A 20,542-nucleotide genomic window follows, 5' to 3' on the forward strand; every position below is an offset into this window, starting at 1 on the left:
AGGTTTCGTGCCAGCCTGGCATATTTTCTCTTTACTCCAAGGTCGATTTGCAGGTGCGGACAATGGAAGCTCTGAAAGTAAGCTAATTGGTATACTATGTTGCAATTTGCGTACCCATCTCCAAGGATAATGTATGCTTAAGTAAAAGCTTGAGAACTGTCGTTTTTGATTGGACAATTTGAAGCTAACCTATGAACCCTCCAATGGAAGACCCTACTGGATTTGAACTGTTGTCTATAAAACCCAGGTGCACGAGAAGAAATGAGACCATTGCAGCCATTACCAGCTTGATACCCGCCATTTTGTAGACTTCGTAGCTATTATGGCCCACTTTGCTGCGACGCCATTTTGAGAGACTTTGATGCTTTCTCTAATCGAGAGAAAGAGACTTTAAATGATTCTTGCCCTAGAGACTTTAACTTTGATCCCTTTGCACGAAGTAATAGTTTTACCTTGCCGCTGTGAGGCAATTGCCCCGTTCACCCCTGCCCCTTTGCCCCGTCCTATGCTGATCGAAACGGTACCCATGATGACCGAAGAACGGTACCTGTGAGACGAAGACTTCCTTGTATGCTGATCGTAATTGGTAAATATGAAAGGAAATTGTACAATTGCATTGTGTTTCTTTTAGGTTACCAACTGCTGATTTTGATAAGAGCCCTAGTTAGGAGTTTTCTAAATTAAGGTTGCTAAATTGTTTTTGCATGAAGTCCCACATGCCGATGCTAATTTGAGGTTAGACGAGGATTCCATATGTCGCACGATGCAATTTGAGATCTTGTTATGCTGACTAAATGTATGCTATTAGCTCGTTACAGATCATAGTATTAGTGATTTGCATTGCTATTATCGAATGTCTTGTGATTCAAATGCTACATAGATTGCACTTGTTTCGCCGCTATGGACAGCTAATAATGTTCATTTATGTTTATCATTTGGTGTTGAGACACATTTATATTGTGCTAGCTTTGTTAATATAGGAAAATAAAATTCACTAACTTTGAATAAACTGGTGTGGTTATTCCTGACTGAAAGGTCAGGGTTCGCCGAAATGTATTCTGGATTAATTGTTAAGTGTTATGTTGATCAAGGTATTGCCTATGTTCGTTATTGATTATTGATTTGATGCAATCGATCGATTAAGAGTACAGAGAGTTCCCACAAAGTCAAAAGATTCATCGGCCTAAAGAGCGTCCGAACACAGGTAAATTATTACTACGGACCGCTCTATCAGTAGATGGTAGCAGAGGACGGTTTCGTCTTTTGGGACCCCGTACCCTTAAAGTACATGGTGTTGAATTAACGGTTTCATCTTTTGGGACCCTGTACTCCTAGAGTACATGGTGTTGAATTAACGGTTACGCATTTTGAGACCCCACTTGACAAGTTGAATTAGATTTTTCTTGGATAAAACAGATTGACAGAATGATGATGGGCTAGGTCCACCGTGACTTTCCCGGGATCTCGGAGCTTGCGAATGGAGAGAACGGAGGTGTGGAATCAGCGTTGGCGGTACTAGTGATGGTATGAGTGAAGTTAGGGTTTCGCGCTTGCACAGCTTATTGCCGCAGGGTGTGTGAAAAGGTTGCGAGGATTTTTTTAAAGGATAGCGGAGGTGCGACTCCGAGTGTAGAAGTAGTGAAGTCGTCGAACTTCATAGAAATAGCGGAGGTGCGATTCCGAGTGTGAGAGTAGGGAAGTCGTCGAACTTCATGTGCGTGTGGCGCTTTGTGCATAAAAAGGTCCAAGTGGTTGTTGTTGTTGAGACGGGCCCTGCGAGGTCAAGAGACTCCGGAGTATTTTGATCCATGTTGTGGTCTGGGCGGTTTAGTAGGTTGATCGGGCGTGGTCAACGAGTCGGTACGTGTGTTAGGGAGTGAAAGAAACTTCGACTTCGGGCTTTGACAAGATTCTAAGTGCAGTAGAATAGATCACTGACAAGTTGAGAGTAGGTCTGCAGGTCAGATTTGCTTGCGAACGTGGGGACCGAGAAAGACGGAATAGCGGCCGAGGCTAGTGAAAGGTCCCTAAGGTCCTGAAGCGATTGTGTTACCCTTCCTGTAGTAAACCGACAGATCTGTTTTATTTTTGGTAGCTCGCGATACATGCAAGGAGTTGTTACGAGAGGAGGTGAGTGAAGGAGGACTAGCCGCGAGGCTTTGTCAGCCGCAGTGTGTGTGAGTGTGACGTCACTAGGAGCCGCGCTGGGATAGGTTGGTTGCAGGGAAGGGTCGCGCACGGATTGGACGCAGTCCGTGGGACTCGATTGGAAGGGGAAAGGCAAGTGAAGAGTATTCCGGGAATAAAAGTCACCTATTGATTACAAACTTTGTGAAATAAAAGACGAGAAAATAAAATTCTTTAAAGCATTCAGGAGCGCAATGAAGGGGGAGTCTTACATTAAAGCGAGCGTAGGAGAGGAGACGCCGCCCGAAGGTACACCAGCTTACGTTGTAATGGAAGAGAAGGGGGTAGCTCCGTGCCTTTGGCTAAAGCAATGGCACAAGTTGACAGAGAAACATGGGAGCGTAGCGTTCCCGATACATGGGACATTCAATATAAGGATTCTAGAGAATTTGAGATTCACGATGTACGACATGAAGGTGCCTCCAAGGCCAGCCCAGTTCGAGGCTCTAGCGATTTGGGAACTAATGGCCAGACAGCAACAGCAAAAGAAGTTTGAGACCAGAATGAGAAAGGTAGAAAAGACACTAGCGGACGCTAGGTGGGATAATGCACAGAAGGTGTGGAGGTCAGATGTATTGCAGGGGATAAAATTGATTCCAGCAATTACTAAGGAAGAAGAGGAGACAGGTAAGAAAGCTACCTGTAAGACAGACAGAAAGTGTTCCAAGGATAGAGAGGACGAGGAAAAGTTGAGAAGAGAAGAGGAGTTAGAGGATGAGGAGTTAATAATGCAATTGCTGAACGACCGTCCACCACCTTATGCGGAGAATGGACAAGGTCCAAGTACCAGTTCTGCCCCTCCGGCATCGGTACAGAACAGTGAAACTCAGAGTTCAGGAGCATCATCGGGGTCTAAGGACCCGAGTTTATTGCTCACCCCACAGATACCGCAGGTTAGGAGAATATATCCAGATGTGCCCGTGTTGAAACCAGCAGAAAATTATCAGCCGCAGATGCCAGGGTACTACAACAGTGATAACAGTGTAGGAATGATTCTAGATCCAACCGTAAGGGGAGTACAGAATGGTCACAACCAGACATCGTCACAAGCCGAATCAACCCAGTTTTTGAGGCCTCAAAAGCAGATACAAGGGGGAAACGCACATACTCAGATGACGGGGAGCCAGATGGGCATGCCGGCAATGATGACCCATGGTGTGGGCATGAATATGCCCCAGAACATGGGAAATGGACAAAACCCAGATGCGATATCACTACCCATTACTGTAGGTCCACCGGTACCTCTGTATAGTCAGCCTAACTTAGGTATGAGCGGTCAGGGACCAATGCTGCAGAGTGGGACAGAAAGGAGGTGCATAGAAAACACTCCAGGGATAACTCCTATAGCAACTCAGCCAAATGGACCCGGATCCTTGATGGAGTTTAGTCCCATATGTGCTCAGTCAACACTGGTGGGGTCGAGTCCCCCACTGATAATACCTCTAACATCGAACACTGAAAAGTTGCCGCAACCATCAATGGCAGTCGATGTGAACGCTACACTGATGGGGTTGAATGCGCAACAGCTGACACAGTGGTTCAACAGTCTGAATTCTACACAAAGTTCAGCCAGTGGGAAAGGTGAAGACTATATGAATAGGGTCAGGTTGAACATGGAAGCACAAGAATTGGTAGAAGGGACTATGGGTGTGAATAGGTTAGAGTCCTACACGGAAGAAGAGCTGAGGTATCTATGTCCGAGGATTACGAAGGAAGTGAACAAGGTACATAAGAGCTTGCAGGAAGCAGCTGACAGAAACGGGGTTGACATAGACAAGATGAAACACTTGAGCAGAAGCTACAGGTTGGATTTTGGGACCGCAGATTTTGAACACATGAGGTCAGCAGGCATGAAGACACACCTTAGAGAATTGCTGCAGAGTGCCCAAGTGTGGAGGTGTCTAGACAAGTGGGAAAGCAGGTGGGTAAAGAGGAAGGAAAAGAGGAGGGACAGTGCTACGGAACATAATGAGAAAAGACCACAAAGCACCGAGACAGTAACAATGTTACCAATGAGGGAGACAGCAGGGGGGAAATTAATACATGTACCATGGCACAGAAGTGACATTCAGTCTTTTACGGACGATTTTCCCAAACTGAGAGAGAAACCGATTGAATGGTATCAGCAGACTGACAGGTTTGTGAAGCTTGCAAAATGTCTCTGGGAAGACCTGAATACTCTCTTTGAGATTGTGGTTCCGGCAGATTTGTGGGAGGATTGCAAAAGAGCGGTAGGTTGGCCGACAAGTGAACCAGAGAGAGACAGGGAGACGGGTGCACCATCACCTATGGTGATGAGCTTGTACTATAAGGTGATTGAGCATTTGAAGACTAAGGTACCCGCGAAAAATGTGGATTGGCAGAAGATTGATCGAACTGCCCAAGAGACTAAAGAATCGATTCATAGTTACTATGAGAGGTTGTTGAAGGCGTTTAAGAACTACAGTGGGACGGAAACAATAGAGGCGAAGGACATGCTCCATTTTGTCTTCAGATTTGTGGAAGGGCTGAGACCAGAGATAAGTCAGATGATAAAGTCGCATTTGATTTGCTGGCAGTCGAAACCGATTGATGAGGTGTTGAATTATGCGAAATACTGTAGCGACGAGATTGAAGTGAAACAGAAAAAGCTGAAAGAGAAAGTGATGATGATGCAGCTTAAGGCAGCTCAGACAGGTTTGCAAGGATTGCAAGGGATGCAAGGGTTCCAACAGCAGGTACCGCAACAGCAGCCGCAGTTGCAAGGAAACATGGCGTTTCAGCCACAGGCGAGAGGCAGAGGTAGAGGAGGTTTTGTGAATAATGGTCCGGATTTGAACACTGTTGTGACGGGTGTGCAGGCAATGAAGAAGGTGATGCCGTGTCACGTGTGCGGAATCGTCGGTCATTGGAAACGCGAGTGCCCGATGGTGGTGCAGGAAGGTGTAGGTGCAGGTGTGGGTGTTGGTCAGCAAAACAATGATGTCAATGCATTTCAGACAATGAAAGGACCGAAAATGAGAGGTCCAAACCCAAATTTTCAGACTGTAAATCAGTTGCAGGGATTACAACCTATGCAGCCGCAGCAGATGCAGATGCCCCGTATGCAGATGACGCAAATGCAGCCAATGCAACAGCAGTTACCCATGGTACCTAATCAGCAAATGCAAATACCCTTGGCACCAATGAGTCAGCAGCAAGTGATGGTTCCTCCACAGGTCTCGGATCAGGTAATGAGTACAAATGGCACCGTACAACAGTTCCCATTACACAGTGAGAGTGGAATAAACAATGTATGGGAGAGTGAAAGTTCAGAAGAAGAGGGAGATTGTGTGCTTGCAGCATCCTTGGAAGTTGATCAAAAGGGTCCATACGTAGAGGGAAGAGTAATGGGTCATCGTGTCTCGTTCTTGGTTGACACAGGAGCCACACGTTCAACTGTTAAGAGCAGTGAAGTACCAAATTTGCCACTCTCAGGGAGGACAGTTCAAGTGGTGGGAGTAGCAAACAGGCACCTGACAAACCCAATTACAGATCCGGTACCAGTCAGCATCGGTAACTATCAAGGGGTACATCAGTTTGTGGTATGTGACTCAAGCCCGATAGCACTGTTAGGGAGAGACCTATTGTGCAAATTGGGTTGTTCGATAATGTGTTCGAACGAAGGAATAACAATACAGACGAGCAGTGATGGGGAAGAAGAGGACAGTGTAGAGGGTGATGAGATGGAAACTGTGGATGAAGAGTATCCTCTGATTTGTCTTTTCCCAATGATAACTGAGGAAGACATCCCAGCCGAATTACGGGAAACAGTCGGAAAGGAAGTGTGGGATATGACAGGGAAAGAGGTGGGATTGATGAAAGGAGTGGAACCAGTGAAAGTGACTGTAAAGCCCAATGCAATTTTTCCCCAGACCCCACAATACCACATGCCACAAGACACCCTCATGAAAGTTGCCCAACTCATTGACGAATTTGTAAAACAGGGGGTACTGAAAGAAGTGTTAAGCAGTCCATGTAATTCGCCAATAATGGGACTAATAAAGCCGAGTGGAAAGGTCCGACTTGTGCAGGACTTGAGGAAAATAAATGACATCATAGTCAAGTGCTGCCCAGTAGTACCGAACCCAGCTGTGATAATGTTCCAGGTCCCTTGCGATGCTGAGTGGTTCTCAGTCATCGATTTGTCACAGGCGTTCTTCTCGGTGCCTCTTCATGAGGACAGCCAATTCCTCTTTTGTTTTAAATTCCTAGACAGAGTGTACAGTTGGTGTCGAATTCCTCAAGGGTTTTCTGAGTCACCGTCAATATTCAATCAGATTCTAAAGAAAGATTTGGAAGCATTAGAATTGCCATTCGAGTCAACCCTAGTACAGTACATTGATGACCTACTGGTTGCATCAAAGACAGAAAGTGGCTGCACAGCCGATACCATTGCTCTGTTGAACCATTTGGGAAGGAATGGACACAAGGTGTCTCCTTCCAAATTGCAGTTCTGTCAGAAGAAAGTGAAATACTTGGGTCACCAGATAGAGAAAGGGTCAAGGAGAATAATGAAGGAAAGAATAACGAGTATACTCCAAATGAGTCCACCAAAGACAAGGAAGGAGGTGAGGAAGTTTTTGGGAATGGTGGGTTATTGTCGCCAGTGGATTCCCAACTTCTCGACTCTAGCAAAGCCTCTACTGAAACTGACCCAGAAGGATGCATTGGATGAAATTGAGCTGAAAGGAGATGAGATGGATGCTTTTGTTGAACTGAAAGAATGCATGTGCAGGGCTCCAGCTTTAGGTATGCCTGATTACACAAAGCCTTTTACATTGTTTTGTCATGAACGTGATGCATGTTCTTTGTCTGTCTTGACTCAAGCCCATGGTGGCGTAAACAGACCAGTAGCGTATTTTTCAGCTACTTTGGATCCGGTCGCAGCAGCACTCCCAGGGTGTTTGCGCGCCGTAGCAGCAGTTGGTATCAGCCTCACTCAGAGTGAAGGAATAGTGATGGGACACCCAGTAACAGTCATGGTCCCTCACTCAGTTGAGATACTTTTGACCCGCTCCCGAACGCAACACATGACTGGAGCAAGACTCACAAGGTATGAAACGATAATTCTGGGCTCACCGAATGTGCAGCTGAAAAGGTGCACTACGTTGAATCCAGCAACGTTGCTCCCTGGAGAAAATGCTGAAATTGAGAACGCTGAAGACGTCGAGCATGACTGCCTTCAGGTGACTGAATTTTGCACAAAACCTCGACCGGACATTAAGGATACTAAGCTTGATGAAAATGACCAAATTCTTTTTGTTGATGGTTCATGTCTAAGAGACGGGATGGGGATTTTGAAAGCAGGATATGCTGTATGTACTGTAACAGGGGTCTTGGAAGCGGGATGGCTTCAAGGAGTCTATTCTGCACAAGTAGCAGAACTTGTAGCCCTTACCAGAGCATGTCAACTGTCCGCATTGATGAAAGTCACCATTTACACTGATAGTCAATACGGGTTTGGGATTGTGCATGATTTTGGACAACTATGGTCACAGAGAGGTTTTCTGACTTCTTCAGGATCCCCAGTGAAGAACGGGGAGAGGATAAGGGAATTGTTACACGCCATTCAAGTGCCAGCTGAAGTTGCAGTGGTAAAGTGTAATGCTCACACGAAAGGACAGGACTATGTTTCTCTGGGAAATGCATATGCGGATCAAGTCGCAAGATTTTGTGCCTTGAACTGTATATTACTCAGGGATGATTGGAATTCGATAAGTGAGCCAGAACTCGAACAAGCTGAAGCATTTGCCTTGAAGGTCGTAGATACAATAGATGAACTAAAAGCACTGCAGAATAACGTCAGGGAAGATGAGAGAGATTCCTGGATTAAATCACAATGTATAAAGAGACAAGACGAGTTATGGGTTTCACATGAGGGAAAATTTGTTTTGCCAAACAGTCTCTTATCACAGCTTGCGCGGTTCTATCATGGGCAGGCTCACCTAGGGAGAGATGCCATGATAAGATTGTTCAAAACTGATTGGTTTAACCCCAGATTTCGTCAAGCTGCAGAAGCAGTTTGCCATCGATGTGTCACTTGCCAGCAGATGAACCCAGGAAAGGGAACAGTTGTGAACGCGAGCCACATTGGTAGGGCAAGCGGGCCTTTTAGTCGAATGCATATGGACTTCATTGAAATGCCTGTGCATGGGGGTCTAAAGTATGTGTTGGTGATTGTGTGCATTTTTAGTCACTGGATTGAGGCATACGCCACACGTAGAAATGACAGCCTTACAGTTGCCAAGCTATTGTTAAGAGAGTTAATACCACGTTTCGGATTCCCGATCTCTTTAGAATCAGATAGGGGAAGTCACTTCAATAACGAGGTGATAAAGTTACTTTGCGAAGCGCTGAACATTGAGCAAAAGCTGCACTGTAGCTATCGCCCTGAAGCCTCAGGACTGGTGGAGCAGATGAATGGTACACTGAAATCGAGAATGGCGAAAATATGTGCATCGACAAATTTGAAATGGCCTGACGCATTGCCCTTGGTATTAATGTCAATGAGAAACACCCCCGATAGGAAGACTGGATTGTCTCCGCACGAAATTCTCATGGGCAGGGCTATGAGACTTCCTGCAGTTCCCGCAAATGCGCTTTTGAATATTACAGATGATATGGTGTTAGACTACTGCAAGGGTCTGGCTGACGTGGTTCGCTCTTTCTCTCACCAGGTGGAAGCGACCACCTTGCCACCGATCCAAGGTCCAGGACACGCACTGAAAGCAGGTGACTGGGTCGTGGTAAAGAAGCACGTGAGAAAGTCGTGTCTGGAACCCCGTTGGAAAGGCCCTTTCCAAGTGATCCTGACGACAACTACCGCTGTGAAGTGTGCGGGGGTTCCCAACTGGATTCACGCCAGTCACACAAAGAAGGTGTTGTGTCCCACAGATGAGGAAGTTGAAGCGCTGAAATTACCAGTGCCTGACAAAGCAGTGCTGAGTGCTGAGACAGAGCAAAACCGAACTGAAAGTGAACAGGCAGAAACGGGAGAGAAAGAGATATTCTCTGAGGACGAAGAGACCAACTCGCTTGGGGGAGACCAAGGAGAAAGTTCAGACAGCGACGAAGCAGCTGAAGGTGACAGAGAACCGGAAGCAGCTGAGGGTAGCAAAGAGCCTGAAGCAGCTGAAGGTGACAAAGAACCTGAAGCAGCTGAAAGTGATAAAGAGCCTGACGAAAGTAACGGTGGCGAAGGGCTCGAAAAAGGTGAAAAAGCAGGAGAGCCTGATCAGAGGAGGGCTTTCCCAGAAGCAGACGGTATAGAAAAAGAAAAAGAGAACGTGATTGATTCCCCAGGAGGAGGGGACACGGCAGAACAGAACGAAAAAGTTCAAGCTTCCACAGAAAAGACAGCAGGTCCATCAAATGGACACGGTGCAAAAAGAAGACTAAGTATATCACCAATAAAAGAAAGGACTTAAGAAAGTTTGGACGATGGAGAAAGGCCAAAAGTGAAAGAGAAAAGAAAGGAAGTAACTGTTGTGGAACAATCCTCAAGTGAAGAAAAAGACTTGACAAAAGAGGAAAGTACCAGCGAAGCAGAATCCAAAAGAGAAGCAAAATTGAAAAGGATACCAAACAGGAGATATTCCGGTCCTGAATGGGCATATGTAGTCAATGACGATTGGACTGACGAGTTTGTATCTCTAAGCATCGAGAACGAAGAAGAAGAAGAGATACCAATAGAAAAGAAAAGTTTTATGGACTCTGTCGATTGAAAGGGCAATAAATGATATTGCTTGCTACAATCTAACGTGAAACAAACAACCAGCTGAGACATTGCTAAACCGGATGAGACATTTGCTAAACCTATAAAGACTGAGTTATTGCCGAACTGAGACAAATGCTGCTAACCGATAAGTGACTGGCCTTTTGAAGAAGACGGTGTGAACATTGCGCTCGCTCAGCTTTGTAACTGAATTGCTAAGTAGTTTTATTTTATAGGTGCTTCCAGCTCTCTGATTCTATACAGATCATGACGCAAAACAATAGAAAGAAATATTGTAAATATGTGTGTATAGGCTTGATAATTGCATGTGTACTAATAATAATGGCAATAGTGCTTGGAATGCATGGAAAGGGTGAGGAGGAGAGAATTGAGGCTTCTACTTTTGCTCCTGTTACTGTCACTGAACTAACCGCATTGAAAAGATTAGAAATAGATGAGAGGCTCTTGCATGATAGGAAGGAGCTTTCGTATAACGTTTTCTATCGCTTGCTAACAGAATATGTTGAGACTATGGATGCGAAAGATTGTTATGTGTGTACACAGATACCGACATCAGTGAAGGAAGGGGTGACATATCACCACATGCCTCTTACATACGGGATTACATGTAGTATAGTAATGTCTAGGTTTTATGGTCAAACTAACATACAGTATTTTTATTCGAATTATGATGTTACCTTTGCATATGTTCCTATAATAGCGCAGCTAAGCCAGACTGCTAAAGATTGGGATGCTAAAATAATGAGGGAATTTTTCGAGCCAATGCAACCCTTTGAAACGGCTCACGCTCATAGGGAAAACCTTACCTGCTCGCTCTCTGCAGTAGAAATAAGCTTTTTAGATCGCACAGATGATAGAAGAGCACAAATGAAGGCGAAATTAGAAAAGGAGCTACATAAGAGGACTTCAGTAGATAATTATGATTTTGCTGCAATAAAGACACAAGGGAAAATAGCTTTAGATGCTTGGCATGTAGGGAAATTTTGTATATATCGAGGTGAATCTTATTATGACAATATTTTTGTAGGAGCAAGTGAGTGTAAACATACGTTTATCTTTAAGGCCAAATGGACATTCATGATGAACGGACTTGACCCTGTCATTCCAGGTGTGTATTACATTTGTGGGTATAATGCCTATTATCGTCTTCCAAAGGGATGGTGGGGGAGATGTTATTTGGGTATAGTGTTCCCAAAGGTTTATCAACTGGATGACCTATCAATGATTCAAAAGACATCTGGATCCCATCGTATCCAGAAAAGAGAGACCGCAGCTGCTGTGGTAGGAGATATATTTGGAGCCATGATTCCTTCTTTGGGAGTTGTGTTGAATTCCATTAAAATAAGAAAGTTGTCTACTATAGTGGATAACATGTTGACAAAGTTTTCAGGTGCTATAATCCTGATTGATGCTGAACTTGCAGCGGAAAGAGCTATGACTCTTCAAAATAGGCTTGCTTTAGACATTCTTTTAGCAAAGGATGGTGGCGTTTGCAAAATGCTTGGTGCGCGCCACTGTTGTACCTATATACCTGACAATAGTGTGAAGATTAAAACTATGCTTGCTAATCTAACAAAAGAAAGTGCAGATTTGAAGGAACTGAAAGAGCCAGGAGTGTGGGAGAAGGTTGGAAAAGGACTTGCTTCAGGGGGATATTAATAGTTATAATTTGCATATTTGGAATTTGGGGAATAAAAAGGGGAATAATAATGATTATGGAAAGAATTAAAAGAAGAAAAGAAGAGAAAATTATGAAAAGAATGGCAGAAGAATACAAAGCGCAAACGAGGGGAATTAAAAGGAAAAGGGAACTGACAGAATTTTAATGGAATAAAATTTGTGGGCGTGGTTTGGTGTGATGACAAGTAGTCATCAGAGGAGGGATTGATGAAGCAGAAAATGAAGGTTTTACATTTATTAACACGTAAACGTAGTGTGAAATAATCATGTGTGATTTTAACCGAACTAATAAAGATTGTACGGGGACAAAATGTGCCCTCAGAGTAGTTTGCCAACATTTATACGCGTGCTTTATATAACGTGGTGTATTAGAATTGCACTAATCCGACATAATCATAAACGTGTGCTACGATTTGCTTGCTTGAAATGTTTTAGCTTAGCATGACTTTAGCGGAGGCTTTGGCCTAGTTGCCCGGTCTCACGGTTTAGATGCTCGTATTTTTCCACTGTGCTAATAAACGTGTATTTTTGCTTGAAGCTGTACTTTTCCACAGAAACCGTTCACATGCTTATCTTAAGGTTTCGTGCCAGCCTGGCATATTTTCTCTTTACTCCAAGGTCGATTTGCAGGTGCGGACAATGGAAGCTCTGAAAGTAAGCTAATTGGTATACTATGTTGCAATTTGCGTACCCATCTCCAAGGATAATGTATGCTTAAGTAAATGCTTGACAACTGTCGTTTTTGATTGGACAATTTGAAGCTAACCTATGAACCCTCCAATGGAAGACCCTACTGGATTTGAACTGTTGTCTATAAAACCCAGGTGCACGAGAAGAAATGAGACCATTGCAGCCATTACCAGCTTGATACCCGCCATTTTGTAGACTTCGTAGCTATTATGGCCCACTTTGCTGCGACGCCATTTTGAGAGACTTTGATGCTTTCTCTAATCGAGAGAAAGAGACTTTAAATGATTCTTGCCCTAGAGACTTTAACTTTGATCCCTTTGCACGAAGTAATAGTTTTACCTTGCCGCTGTGAGGCAATTGCCCCGTTCACCCCTGCCCCTTTGCCCCGTCCTATGCTGATCGAAACGGTACCCATGATGACCGAAGAACGGTACCTGTGAGACGAAGACTTCCTTGTATGCTGGTCGTAATTGGTAAATATGAAAGGAAATTGTACAATTGCATTGTGTTTCTTTTAGGTAACCAACTGCTGATTTTGATAAGAGCCCTAGTTAGGAGTTTTCTAAATTAAGGTTGCTAAATTGTTTTGCATGAAGTCCCACATGCCGATGCTAATTTGAGGTTAGACGAGGATTCCATATGTCGCACGATGCAATTTGAGATCTTGTTATGCTGACTAAATGTATGCTATTAGCTCGTTACAGATTATAGTATTAGTGATTTGCATTGCTATTATTGAATGTCTTGTGATTCAAATGCTACATAGATTGCACTTGTTTCGCCGCTATGGACAGCTAATAATGTTCATTTATGTTTATCATTTGGTGTTGAGACACATTTATATTGTGCTAGCTTTGTTAATATAGGAAAATAAAATTCACTAACTTTGAATAAACTGGTGTGGTTATTCCTGACTGAAAGGTCAGGGTTCGCCGAAATGTATTCTGGATTAATTGTTAAGTGTTATGTTGATCAAGGTATTGCCTATGTTCGTTATTGATTATTGATTTCATGCAATCGATCGATTAAGAGTACAGAGAGTTCCCACAAAGTCAAAAGATTCATCGGCCTAAAGAGCGTCCGAACACAGGTAAATTATTACTACGGACCGCTCTATCAAGAGTCAGAGCGGATCCGAGTGTGGCAGGCCACCAGGAGTCATCCCGTGCGGAGGGGGCGAAGCCGAAGATGAGGACCTCAGTCTTGTCAAAATTGAGTTTGAGGCAGCTGTTCTTCATCCATTCGGCGATGGCCTTCATTCCTTCGTGGAGGTTGGTCGTGGCAGAGTTCTTGGAGAGGGAGAGGATCAGCTGGGTGTCGTCGGCGTATGAGATGATGTTGAGGTTGTGAGATCGGGCGATGTTAGCGAGCAGAGCCATGTAGATGTTGAAGAAGGTCGGCTGAGGGACAAACCCTGGGGTACACCGCAGATGATTTTGGTGGCTTCAGAGCGGAATGGAGGGAGGCAGACTCTCTGAGTTCTGCCGGTCAGAAAGGAGGTGATCCAGTCCAGGGCTCTGTCGTGGATTCCTGCATTGCTGAGGCGTGTGCGGAGGGTGTGGTGGCAGATGGTGTTGAACGCGGCTGAGAGGTCCAGGAGGATGAGGGCCGCGGTTTTGACGATGTCCAGTATGGTTCAGATGTCGTCGGTGGCGGTGATGAGGGCAGTTTCAGTGCTTTGGTTGCTGCGGAATCCGGATTGGGAAGGGTACAAAGTGCTGTTCTTCTCGAGGAAGCGGGTCAGTTGTCTGTTGACAGCCTTCTTGATTACTTTTGCCAGGAAGGGGAGCAGGGAGATAGGCTGGAAGCTCTTGAGGTCCTTTGGGTCCGCCTTGGTTTTTTTTGAGGAGGGCATTGATCTCAGCGTGTTTCCAGCTCTCCAGGAAGGTGGCGGACTCGAAGGAGCTGTTGAAGATCTTCCGGAGTTGGGGTGCGATGACGGAGCTTGCTTTGTTGAGGATGTGGTGAGGGCAGGGGTTGGATGGTGAGCCGGAGTGGATGGTGTTCATCATTTTTCTGGTGTTGTTGTCATTGACAGGGGTCCAGGAGAGCAGGAGGCTGGTCGGTGGTGAGTCTGTGGTGTTGGTGGTTGCCGGAGGTAAGGTCATTCTTTTTTGCTCTGGCACATACCAGTTCATAGGCCATAATGTGTGAATGACAGGCTGTGCAATCAAACTGTAGATGGTTTTGTTACACTGTTTTTTCAGTGATATACTGTAGGAGGCTGGACTGGCTTGTAGTGAGTACCAAGGGGTACTTGCACCTTGCACCAGGCCCAGTTATCCCTTATTAGTGTATAGGGTGTCTAGCAGCTTAGGCTGATAGATAATGGTAGCTTAGCAAAGCAGCTCAGGCTGAACTAGGAGACGTGTGAAGCTACTACAGTACCACTCAGTGTCATATGCACAATATCACAAGAAAACACAATACACAGTTATACTAAAAATAAAGGTACTTTATTTTTATGACAATATGCCAAAGTATCTTAGAGTGTACCCTCAGTGAGAGGATAGGAAATATACACAAGATATATATACACAATAGCAAAAATATGCAGTATAGTCTTAGAAAACAGTGCAAACAATGTATAGCTACAATAGGATGCAATGGGGAAACATAGGGATAGGGGCAACACAAACCATATACTCCAGAAGTGGAATGCGAACCACGAATGGACCCCAAACCTATGTGACCTTGTAGAGGGTCGCTGGGACTATTAGAAAATAGTGAGAGTTAGCAAAATAACCCTCCCCAAGACCCTGAAAAGTGAGTGCAAAGTGCACCAAAGTTCCCCTAAGGACAAAATAGTCGTGTTAGAGGGAAAATGCAAGGAAAACACAAATCAGCAATGCAACAACGATGGATTCCTGACTGAGGGTACCTGTGGAACAAGGGGACCAAGTCCAAAAGTCACAAGCAGCTCGGAGATGGGCAGATGCCCAAGAAATGCCAGCGGTTGGTGCAAAGAAGCTCTTACTAGGCTGAAGAGCTGTGAATACTGCAGGAACGACAAGGGCTAGAGACTTCCCCTTTGGAGGATGGATCCCCCACGCCTTGGAGAGTCGTGCAGAAGTGTTTTCCCGCCGGATGGACGCCAACAAGCCTTGCTACACGCAAATCGTGCGTTTGGCGTTTTTGGACGCTGCTGGGGCCCAGGAGGGACCAGAAGGTCGCAAATTGGACCTGCAGAGAGAGGGGACGTCGAGCAAGACAAAGAGCCCTCACTGAAGCAGGTAGCACCCGGAGAAGTGCCAGAAACAGGCACTACGAGGATGCGTGAAACGGTGCTCGCCGAAGTTGCACAAAGGAGTCCCACGTCGCCGGAGACCAACTTAGAAAGTCGTGCAATGCAGGTTAGAGTGCCGTGGACCCAGGCTTGGCTGTGCACAAAGGATTTCCGCCGGAAGTGTACAGGGGCCGGAGTAGCTTGCAAAGTCGCGGTTCCCAGCAATGCAGCCCAGCGAGGTGAGGCAAGGACTTACCTCCACCAAACTTGGGCTGAAGAGTCACTGGACTGTGGGGGTCACTTGGACGGTGTCGCTGGATTCGAGGGACCTCGCTCGTCGTGCTGAGAGGAGACCCAAGGGACCGGTAATGCAGCTTTTTGGTGCCTGCGGTTGCAGGGGGAAGATTCCGTCGACCCACGGGAGATTTCTTCGGAGCTTCTGGTGCAGAGAGGAGGCAGACTACCCCCACAGCATGCACAAGTAGGAAAACAGTCGAGAAGGCGGCAGGATCAGCGTTACAGAGTTGCAGTAGTCGTCTTTGCTACTATGTTGCAGGTTTGCAGGCTTCCAGCGCGGTCAGCGGTCGATTCCTTATCAGAAGGTGAAGAGGGAGATGCAGAGGAACTCGGCTGAGCTCATGCATTCGTTATCTAAAGTTTCCCCAGAGACAGAGACCCTAAATAGCCAGAAAAGAGGGTTTGGCTACCTAGGAGAGAGGAGAGGCTACTAACACCTGAAGGAGCCTATCACAAGGAGTCTCTGACGTCACCTGGTGGCACTGGCCACTCAGAGCAGTCCAGTGTGCCAGCAGCACCTCTGTTTCCAAGATGGCAGAGGTCTGGAGCACACTGGAGGAGCTCTGGACACCTCCCAGGGGAGGTGCAGGTCAGGGGAGTGGTCACTCCCCTTTCCTTTGTCCAGTTTCGCGCCAGAGCAGGGGCTAAGGGGTCCCTGAACCGGTGTAGACTGGCTTATGCAGAATTGGGCACATCTGTGCCCAACAAAGCATTTCCAGAGGCTGGGGGAGGCTACTCCTCCCCTGCCTTCACACCATTTTCCAAAGGGAGAGGGTGTTACACCCTCTCTCAGAGGAAGTTCTTTGTTCTGCCATCCTGGGCCAGGCCTGGCTGGACCCCAGGAGGGCAGATGCCTGTCTGAGGGGTTGGCAGCAGCAGCAGCTGCAGTGAAACCCCAGGAAGGGCAGTTTGGCAGTACCAGGGTCTGTGCTACAGACCACTGGGATCATGGAATTGTACCAACAATGCCAGGATGGCATAGAGGGGGCAATTCCATGATCATAGACATGTTACATGGCCATATTCGGAGTTACCATGGTGAAGCTACATATAGGTAGTGACCTATATGTAGTGCACGCGTGTAATGGTGTCCCCGCACTCACAAAGTTCAGGGAATTGGCTCTGAACAATGTGGGGGCACCTTGGCTAGTGCCAGGGTGCCCTCACACTAAGTAACTTTGCACCTAACCTTTACCAGGTAAAGGTTAGACATATAGGTGACTTATAAGTTACTTAAGTGCAGTGTAAAATGGCTGTGAAATAACGTGGACGTTATTTCACTCAGGCTGCAGTGGCAGGCCTGTGTAAGAATTGTCAGAGCTCCCTATGGGTGGCAAAAGAAATGCTGCAGCCCATAGGGATCTCCTGGAACCCCAATACCCTGGGTACCTCAGTACCATATACTAGGGAATTATAAGGGTGTTCCAGTAAGCCAATGTAAATTGGTAAAATTGGTCACTAGCCTGTTAGTGACAATTTAAAAGTAATGAGAGAGCATAACCACTGAGGCTCTGGTTAGCAGAGCCTCAGTGAGACAGTTAGGCACCACACAGGGAACATATACATGCACACCTATGAGCACTGGGGCCCTGTGTGACAGGGTCCCAGTGACACATACATATAGGCCACAAACTTATGAGCACTGGGGTCCTGACCAGCAGGATCCCAGTGACACATAACAAACATACTGAAAACATAGTGTTTTCACTATGAGCACTGAGGCCTGGCTATCAGGATCCCAGTGAGACAGTGAAAACAGTGACAAACACTCTGACATACACTCACAAACAGGCCAAAAGTGGGGGATAACAAGGCTAGAAAGAGGCTACCTTCTCACATATACCATAAAGTTTTAAGTGGAAGATGCAATCATTACTGGTCTTCAAGGAGCATTATTTCCTAATAAAGGTCAGACCCAGCGTAAAAGGGGCCCTGATTAGCTTGTATTGCAGGGGGTTAAGAATATTAACTGAGGGATTCTAGCTGTGGGTCGGGTTCTAGATTTCCATAACATCAGGGGCTAAACGGTGAGACTTCTCTGATGCCTGGGCCTTAATAGCTCACAGGTGTAGGAGACACTTTCAGCAGGCATATTTCTTCTTCTCAGAATTTAAAGTGAGATGGACTAGGTTTATGCAGTGAAGGGTCACAATAGGTAAGAGGAAAAAATGTGCAAAGCATGAAAAACCCTCAAGCAGCAGTTGAAAAATGAATGAAGACCATAAGAGAAATGCTTCAAGAAGGACCACCACAATAGGCCTGAGACAGGGCTAGGGTATATTATCAGACTGGAGTGTTAGCTGGTGTGAAACTAACAAAGAAATTCCAACTCCTTTACAACGTAATGGCTTTGGATTGACTGCTACCTTATATAACTGAAAAGACAGGAGCAGGTACTAAGTTGCTTCATTTATTTTAGATTGTGAACATCACTCAAAAATGTCTGGCAATCCATCTTACACTGTGGGCAGATGAAAATTTGACTTGGAAAAACTTTGCAGCAAGTAACTGCTCTGACATACTGTCATTAGACTAAACAGTGCGCTGCAAGACTCGGAAGCAAGCCCGCTCAGAAGCCCTAACTACGAGCAAGAAGACAAAACCTCAGGGCCAAGTGGATTTCATGAGATGTCTCCACCAGAAGGCATAGACTTTGGGCCAGGAAAGTAGATTGAGAGAGCAAGTTCCAGAATGCACTTAGAGGCCAGAGACAGTGGTGATGCAGAGTGCACGAATGGAGTCGGTGGGAAGATAAGCCCATCTTGGCCCGGAGGCAACCATGTTGAAAGCACTTACCCAGATTGGGAAGGTGAAAAAGACAAACCATTGCTGGAATATGAATGGAAGAATCCGTAGCCCAAAATCTTTCACTAAAATGGTATCCTTTCAATGAACCAGACATTGTAAATGAACTCTAGAAAGGCAAGAGTCACAAATGTCATTGGTCTCAAGCGCTGTATTACCATAAACTAGGAATGAAGAGAGAAAAGTAGCATTACAAAGATCAGTACAACATGGCTTCACCTGTGATGCATGGAAAGGTGAATAAAGCTTCCGGGAAAAAGGTAGTTTCAAACAAAAGACCACATGATTTATCAGTAGATGATCAAATTTCCAAAGTAACTTGAACTGAATGTGAAGGGTAGAGATACATCTTGATTGCTGTGGATTTTCAATTCAATTGTCGTTACAAGTTTTTGAGGGAACCTAAGGCAGAAAATGTGATCAGCCTTTTGAAGGAGTTATTTCATAGTGAGGGAATTCCTGCATTCCTGGTCACAGATAATGGAGCGCAGTTTGTTTCGCAATGCATGGTTGAGTTTTTGAACAATTTGGGTGATAAACACTTAACCAGTGCATTGTACAGCCCGCAAGCGAAAGGATTAATTGAGAGAGCAAATAGAATGTTCAAAGAGGCCATACAATTGGCCAATACTGCAGGATGTTGTGGCGGGAATAATTTGGTGCTATCATAACACGCCACATTCCACGATTGGGGTTACTCCGTTTGTGCTTTCAAAGGGAAGGCATTCCTCCAATGAATTGTCTCTGGAATGGGTAGTGCAGGAGACAAAGGTGGATGTGGGAATTTCAAGCCTTAGTCAGATGAGAGAGAGAGTGGAAGAATCTCAAGCTGAAAACAAATTGAAATATTAAAGTCGTAAAAGAGTGAAAGGAATACAATTTTGTGTGGCAGTGAGTCAGAGTGAGGAGGCCTCAAGGGAAAGGAAGTACTGGATCAAAATGTTATTCAGACACCAGGTGGTGTGTGTTTCTAAATATTCTGTCAAAGTGGAGAGTGGGAAGTGGTGGAACAAGAGAAATGTGGCCAAAGTTCACAAAGATGAAATTCGCCCTAAGAGTCAGGGTAGGGCATCCGCCACTGGGCAATGTGGGTTTGCAAGCAGGGTGGAGGATGGATTTGGTGATCATGATGGTTGGGTGTCCTGGGTTGAGTGTCATGTTCCAGGTGCGGGGCAAGGTGAAGGCTGAAATGTACAAACTGTTGATACTGCTGGGCAAATGTTGGTACTGATATTGACACCACTGATGTTGGAACTCCTGTCTTGAAAGGGGCATGTCGTGGGGTTAGCATTCAAGTTCAAAGACCCAGGAAGAATGTAGGAAATCCTGAATATTATCATTATTTCAAACATTATATGAAATGTTGTAATGTTTTAACGGGGTATGGTTTATATCTTTGTTGTTGGGTTTAGAGTTTATTCGTATTTTGTGGGTTGTTTGAAGGGGAAAGATGTGTTATGGGGCTTGGGTTTGGAATGCAGATTTTATATTTAGAATCTGTTAAATGTTCTGTGTTTGCTGGTGGTCCTCGATGCGTTCCATGGCTTGACAGTTGGATTGCTGTCTGAGCCTGGAGCGGCTGCGAGGGAACACCGGTGTTGACTTATATGACAAATAAACTCAAATTCACATAAAACACTCCTGCTGCCTTATTCTGTTTTACTTCAACAACACAACAGTTTCCTTCACAGACTTTGGTGATGGCCAATCTTGAATAGCTGAGACCTTTCTTGTGTTCATAGAAATCCATTGAATTCAAACAATAGCTAAGATAATCCATATCAGAATTCTCAAATTCACACTTCTCTGGCTTGGAGCAGAGATAATGATGCTGGAGTCTGTGTAACATGTTGGCAATAGAACTTCTATGATATCAGGTCATACAGAACAACAATATTTAA

Source organism: Pleurodeles waltl, chromosome 1_2 (assembly GCF_031143425.1).
Source record: "Pleurodeles waltl isolate 20211129_DDA chromosome 1_2, aPleWal1.hap1.20221129, whole genome shotgun sequence".
Lineage (NCBI taxonomy): Eukaryota > Metazoa > Chordata > Amphibia > Caudata > Salamandridae > Pleurodeles > Pleurodeles waltl.